Consider the following 7,987-nt stretch of genomic DNA (forward strand, 5'->3'; position numbering starts at 1 on the left):
AATTGCACCGTTTTGTACATGACAAAACGGAGTCGTTTCAAGACCCCGGTGGTTTCATTAAGTGTTTAACCCTAAGCCTTACCCCTCTGCGTCGCCCCCTTCCCAGTTCCCCTCGGTAGGTTCTCCAAGTCTTTGTCTCTCTCAATCGCAATCCTCAGTCCCCAAGCCCGTTCTCTCCTCTCTCTAGCACGATGCCGAATGCACGCCGCACGATACTCGTAGTTTGCCGTTCCACTCTCGCCGTCGTAAAGGTAAGACAACACTTTTTACATTTTCTCCGTTGTTTTTTTTTTAATTTTTTTTTTTTGAGTTTTGATCGGAGATTGGAGGAAGGATGGGTTGAATGGAGATGAATGATGGAAATTTGTGACTTTTGTGCTGTGGATTCATGGATTGTGCATGTGTATTCACTGTTTTCTTGTTATGATTGTGATTAATTCCGTTTTATTTGATTTTTTTTTTTTTGTAAATTTAATTGTTTTGGAAGGCCTAAATTGATTTAGGGGTTTCATGATTTGAAACCCCTAAATCAATTTAGGCCTTAGGGTTTCAGATTGGAACCCTAAATTAAATTAGGATTCCAATCCGAAACCCTAGTTTCTTTTAGGGGTTTCAATTAATGAAACTCCTAAATTAGTTTAGGGTTTCGGATTGAAACTAATCTATGAAACTCCTAAATTGATTTAGGGTTTCGGATTGGAACCCTAATTTAAATTAGGGTTCCAATCCGAAACCCTAAATCAATTTTTAGATCTAAAAATTGATTTAGGGTTTCGGATTGGAACCCTAATTTAATTTAGGGTTCCAATCCGAAACCCTAATTTTTTTTTGGGGTTTCATTGATTGAAACGAATCAATGTGTGAGTCTACTATTTGTATGCAGTTTTTTATTACAAAACTTTACTTGTTATCTTTTTCAATGTTGATAACAACTTTGGGCTATTTATATCTGAAAATATACCATGTTAGAGAAAATTTTCAAGAATGAGAACAATTTTTTAAACCATCATCATTTAAAAATTATAGTTTTTTTTTTTAAATTAAATAGAATATCAAATTCATCTTCACATACTCTAGCTTGTTCAAACTTACTGTGTATATGACATATTCAATTTTAAATTAACCTTTAGAGCAACCATTCGGTGTATGGTGTATGTGTTCTGCTTGTAAGTATGTTTCAAATCTTAATAAATTTAGAACAATGCAACCTAGTAGTTTGATGATTGTTTTGGATTGCACTTTGAAAATTTTTTATTGTGTTGGGGAATCAAGAATGTCTTCTCAAATGGATTCGGATTTCAGTGATAGCTCGCCTTCCCCAACCAATACCCTACCCCAGAACCTAATCCTACTCCTACCCCTATAGGGAATACACCTTGCCCTGCTCCGAAACCCACACAGGACAAGAAATTTGTGTCCATAGTTTGGCAAAATTTTACCAAACTAGAGGATGGTGACCCCAACAACCCACAAGCTAAATGTAATCACTATGGGAAAATCTATGAATGTCACTATAGGAAACACGGTACATCCGAGCTAACTGTCCATTTAGAGGAACAATGCAAGAAGAGTCCAATTTTAAAATCCTTAGTAGAGAATGGTCAATTTAGACTAGATATTAAAATGGCAGATGAGAGTAGTGGGGCCGGGGGTCCAACATTGAAAGGGTATACGAAGTATAATCCCGATGAGTGTAGAAGAAAGTTAGCTCGTATGATTGTCATAGACGAGTTACTTTTTCAGTTTGTGGAGGGTAAAGGGTTCCAAGAATTTGTCCAAGAGTTGGAACCGAGATTTTTGCTTCCTTCTCGTCACGCTGTGGCAAAGGATATTAAAAATATGTACATAAAAAATAAAAATGTTTTGAAAGGCCAATTGGCGGGTTTGGTAGTTTGCCTCACTACCGATACTTGGATTTCTATCTAAAATATGAATTACATGTAGTTGACTGTGCATTTTGTTGATTCTGATTGGGTTCTTTACAAAAAGATTATTAAATTTTGTCAAATAACTAATCATAAGGGTGACATGATTGGGAGCACCTTGGAGGCCGCAATAAAAGAGTGAGGGTTAGAAAAAATTTTGACTATTTCGGTTGATAATGCGTCGTCTAATGATGTTGTTTTGAGATATCTAAATAATTATCTTAAAGATGCAAATAAGACATTCTTGGGTGGTGAATATTTACATGTTAGATGTGCTGCACATATTTTAAATTTAATTGTGACTGAGGGGTTGAAAGATATTGATAACTCGGTTGCACGAGTTAGAATGACTGTGAAATTTGTGAGGTCTTCTCCTTCTAAATTGGAGAAATTCAAAGTTGTTGCAAAGGCTGCAGGCATAACATCTAAGAAGGGTATTTGTATTGATGTTCCTACTAGATGGAACTCAACCTTCTTAATGTTGGAGGTGGCCTAAGAATATAAGGCAACCTTTCAATTATTGGGTGATGAAGACATCCAATATGTCAAATACTTTGATGAGTATGGGAGATTACAAAAGCCTAATGATAATGATTGGGTGGTAGTTTATACTTTTGTTTATTTTCTCGGATTATTTTACGATGTCACATTGAATATATCTGGTACATCCCATGGGTTTTGTTAACAAATATGTAGGGTGAAAGAAAAATTAGAAGATATGCGTAGGGGTTCTAATGAAAGGATGATGAGGATGGCAGTGACCATAATGCTAAAATATGACAAGTATTTGGGAGATTTGACTAGAATGAATATTTTGTTATATGTGGCTGTTATTTTTTATCCCTGTCTGAAAGTTTCAGGCTTGTTATATGGTTTGAGATTTGCTCAAGATCAGGCATGGACTGATCTTATTGGTGAAATGGCCCGAGATACCCTGAAGCAATTGTATGATGAGTTTAATACAATTAAGGGTGGTACTGTATCCAAGACACATACACCTACTCCAACGCCTTCTACAGACATCGTGACCGAGCCTCCTACAAAGAAGCGTAGAATGTTGTGGACTAAGATCCTCGCACAGAATTCCACACTAATCCATCAATCTATGAATGTGGTTTTCGAGATAGACAACTATTTGTCAGTAGATATGGTTCAAGATGATGATGATAATTTTGATATATTAGGATGGTGGAAGAATGCATCAAAGAAATATCTCATCATTTCTGAAATTGCCTGTTGTATTTTGGTCATCCATATTAGCACCGTTGCCTCAGAGTCAGCCTTTAGTACCAGAGGTCGTATATTTGATTCTTTCTGAAATTCATTGTCTCTTATAACTGTAGAGGTATTGATATGCACACGGAGTTAGACGATAGGAAATGATATTCATGTTCCGAATATTTTAGATTTTAAGGAGACCTATGAGGGTGGTGATCAGTCTGGATTTGGACTACCTGGTAATTATTTTTTATTTTATTATTTTGATTTATTTATATTCATTTTGATTGCATTGTTATTAATTTTAATATTAATTTTTGTAGTAATACATGAGACGACGTCTAGCACCGCTGCAACATAAATATGTGCTTAAGTCTGGGCCGCCCCAAGTGTCACAGTCAAAGACAAGCTACAGCTGACAGTTCTCTTTAGAATATTCAACATTTAAATTATTTGTTTATATTTTGTATTTAATAATTTGTAATGTTGATACAATGTCTCTTAAAAACTTTTATGTTTGTAATTTTGTAATTGTTTAGCCTTTCAATTTTGTAATAACTTAGTTATTATTATTATCATCTAAGACACTTTTTTTTTTAATTTGGTTTTTAATTTTTTTTTTCTTTTTACTTATAATTTTATGGACTGAAAATGGCCTACAAGCTTTTTTGGACCTAAAATAGCTTGTGGGCCATTTTTGGCCCATTTCAATGGTTTCTGAGCCATTTTTGGCTCAGAAAATGCTTCTGAGCCCAAGGCCCATTAGGAGTGCCGAGAGGGGGGCGGACGGATTGCCCCCCAATCCGCACCCCGTTATGCGGGACGGGGTACCCTGCCCCCGCACATCGGGGGCTGGGGATAGGGAAAGAATTCCCCATCCACCCCATGCGGAGGAGGGTCTGCCCAACACCGTATGGTGTGGGTAGCACCCTTATTTTAGGCTCCAATTTAGTCTTCCCAACAGCATTCTTCTAGCATCTTCTATCAATACTCCATAATTTGTGTTTATTTCTTCATTATTTGTAACACCTTTCACTATTACCTAAGCATCTCCTTCAAGAACCACTTAAGTCAATCCCAATTCCATACAAAATATCATAGCACTTCTAGTGCTAATGTTTCAACTACAATAGGCTTCATCATATAGTTTATACATGAACATAAAGAAGCTAAAATATCACTAGCTGAGTTTCTAATTATCACCCCTAACCCCACTTTTTTCTCTTTATTATCTACAGCAGCATCCCAATTGGCTTTTGCAAATGTTTCTCTTGGCTTACCCCTGAATCATCAATCAGCCTAAAAAAATTCTTTTTTTTTTCTTTGACTGGCACATGCATGAAAGAACTTGGTATTTGTATCCCCCAGTTGATATTAATTTATTTTTACTCTTTGCCTCCACTTCATATCTTATTTCTCAAGCAGTAATCCTAGCTTATCTTGTAAAGTTTTGATGAGGGCTGCATTATTAGGCCCTTCATGTTTCTGCTCCCTCTTAATTCTATTGTTAAGGTCTTTATCTCTTTTTATGATTTTTGTCTATTTTGAGAGTTATGAGAGCTTCATCTCAATAAAACTCCTCTACATCAATTAAGTTTGTTCTCTACTACTTTGAAACCATCCTATTCTACAACATCTCTTCTCCAAGCTTCTTTTATTATAGCATCTTCCTCCTCCTCCAACGACCCTTTTGCTTCAAATCTAAATGACATCTTCTTTCTTCTTATGTGGACCATCTCACTTCTTATCACTAGTAGAAGTGGCTTATGATCATAACACCTTACAGGTAATATCTCAACCTCCACACTTTTAAATAGATTTAACCATTGACGGTTAGCCACTATTCTATTAAGCCTCTCCTTTGTAAAGGTTTCATCTTCATGCTTATTACTCCATGTGTATTTCTCTCACTTCCATCCCAAATCAAACAAAATGTTATTCTCAAGAGCTACACGAAATTCATCCATTTGCTATTTTGGCCTTTGTTTGCCTCATATCTTCTAGTAATTATCTCATTAAAATCTCCTAACACACACCATGCTTGGTCTGCAGGGGGCTTTAATAAAGACAGCAAATTCCAAGTTTTCTTTTTTACATTCCACTTTGGAGGACCATACATATCAGTAGGCCATCAACTAGTATTTTTATCTGGGTAACACAATTTTGTATCGATGTGATGCTGTAAATATTTTATTATCTCAAGGTCAATTTCTTTATCCCAAAGCAAATGTCAGCCCTTCTTTTCTTCCCATATAATTTACTATACAGTAGCCTTCAAAACGCATTCTACATTTTATTCTTTCAAATCTATTTGCAAGTAATTTAGTTTCCATCAAAAAAATTACTTGGATCTCTTTTCCTTTATCAAAAGATAAAGATCTTGAACTATCTAGAGGTTCCCAAGCCCCCTGGCAGTTCCAGCTTAATGAATTTATAATGATTGGAGGGTTGCACTACCGCCAAAGATGAAGGATTTTGATCATCTTGAGCCACCTCACTATCCTACATTTTTTCTATTTTCCATTTTCCCACTACCACATTTAGCAGATACAACACTACATTTACTAAAACTGCTTAATAAAGTTTCAATAGACTTACCACTATTACGTGCTATCATCTTCCATCTTCCCACCACTTTCTTACTCTCCTCAATGCTGGAGTTCTTGTTGTCTTTTATCCCTGAATGATGTTCTTCAAAAGCCTTTGCCTCAGAACTCTTTTCCATTTTAAGAGGTTATAGTTGCTGATCACAAGTTCTTTTCGTGTACTCCAGGCCCATTCTCGTCCTTCTCCCATTGCCCTTCTAGTTAAACGCATTGTATTGAATCCCAATTTGAAGAGTCTCTCATCTGTACACCTCTTATCCTGATCTCCTTGTTTTTAGGTAGTAACAAATTCTTCTTTCTTTCATCCTATTGTGTTGTTTTTTCCACCAATTTCACAATTTTCAAAACAAAATTTGAAAATCCAGGATTTTCACATTATGTTTGCCTCCATCCAAAGCTTCCACTGATTGCTAAACCGCCATCCATTGCCGAAAATTTTCTCCTACTCATCACACCATCATTCTCCGATGACCTTTGTTGTGGCTCCCTCTCAGTTTCTACAATTTTTTTCATCATGTTCCCTTTCCTTTATTTCAGTGTCTTTCCTCTTCATGTTTGAATTAGTTCTCAGCCATGCTCCGAACTAACTATTTTTTGTGTTACTCTATTTTTCCAATCGCCCTTCAACACCACAACCCTTAACCCCAAGTACCAATTTTTCACATTTAAAACATACTCGAGATAGCTTCTCATACTATAATGGAACTCAGCTCTTCATTCCTAGTAAATTAATTGTTCTACCCCTTGACATTGCTCTCCACAAATCAATCTCAATATGAACTCTAAGATGATTTCTCCACCCAATGCCATCTTCATCAACATTCACCTCCTTCACCACTCTAATAGTACTACCGATCTGCAATCCTACATCTCTGGTCATGCACACTAGTGGAAGATTGTGCATTTAGATCCAAAATTCTTCTAAGCCAAAATTCATCATCTTCGAGGGAGTCAATCCATCTAACAGTTTTAGGATAAAAAGATTGTTGTGAAAAAGCCATGGCCTTCCAGCAAGTATCCTGTCACGATCCATTTGCTTCTCAAAAGTTATGGAAAATAAATTTCGTCTAATGTCTTGGAACACAAAAGCCTTGCTTCTTCTCCATATTTTTGTCATTGTTGATCTCACTATTTCTTTCCCAACCACCTGTTCGAAGCACAATTTTCCTATCAAGCTTTTTTCTCCCTTCTTCAATACCTCAATAATCTTCTCTGTATCAATATTTATCGCTAAGTTTTCTTTCTTAGTGAGCCGTAATTGAAATCATAAATCCTCTATTTCTTCTATTCCCACACAAACCAAGATAAAACTCAATCGATGGGACTCTTCCTCTCTCACTCCTCGAATAAGAACAGACTATGAAACTCCACCTTTTTCTTCTATTATTGAGAGAAGAGCAAGAGGAGACTATTGAAAAAGTAAACGCTTTACCAAGTGTGCGGAACATTTACTTGACATAAATATCATAAAACTCTATTAATAAAAGTTGGTTTTTATTTCTCAAAAAATGAATCATAAGTGCCCATGTGATGCTTTTCTTTTTCTTGTGATTTTCATTCAAATTTAAAAAGGGCTAAACAGGTCCCTAGAAATTTTAGAAAACACGATGGAATTCTCAGAATTAATGACTCTTAGAAATTATTTAAACTCAAGATTTGAATTTTGAATTTAGATAGTCACTAAAACCAAAACTTTTATCCATGCAAATCAATTATAAGTCTTTTGTTTTATGTCGTTGTTCTTTCTGATCACTTTATGACATTCAACATTGTCATAATTGGTCAATGTCTTTTGAACCAAAAGGCATAAGTCTTTTTAGAGGTTCGTTTTCTCTATTATCATCAAACTCAATATACTCTCTCTCTCTCTCTCTCTCTCTGTCTCTCTCTCTCTCTCTCTCTCTCTCTCTCTTCAATTTAATTTAAATTTTAAAATTTTTTTCTCTAGTTCTCGGAGACCCAATGAAAGTTAAATTGGACACCCATCCGCCCGTACTAAGGCCAATGGTGGCATATTCAATGGATGGATCATATCATCCCTAGCCCATTGCAATATAGAATATGTTGAGAATTATTACGGTTGCAAATAGATTGTCTCTCGTTTGATTCATTAAACAAACCAAGCTTGAACAAGCTTGTTTATCAAATGATTCAAACTTGTATAATTTGTACAAATTCACATTGATTATTTTATAATATTTAATTTCAAAATAGAATCATTTTAAATTTTTAAAAAGA

Source organism: Carya illinoinensis, chromosome 9 (assembly GCF_018687715.1).
Source record: "Carya illinoinensis cultivar Pawnee chromosome 9, C.illinoinensisPawnee_v1, whole genome shotgun sequence".
NCBI lineage: Eukaryota > Viridiplantae > Streptophyta > Magnoliopsida > Fagales > Juglandaceae > Carya > Carya illinoinensis.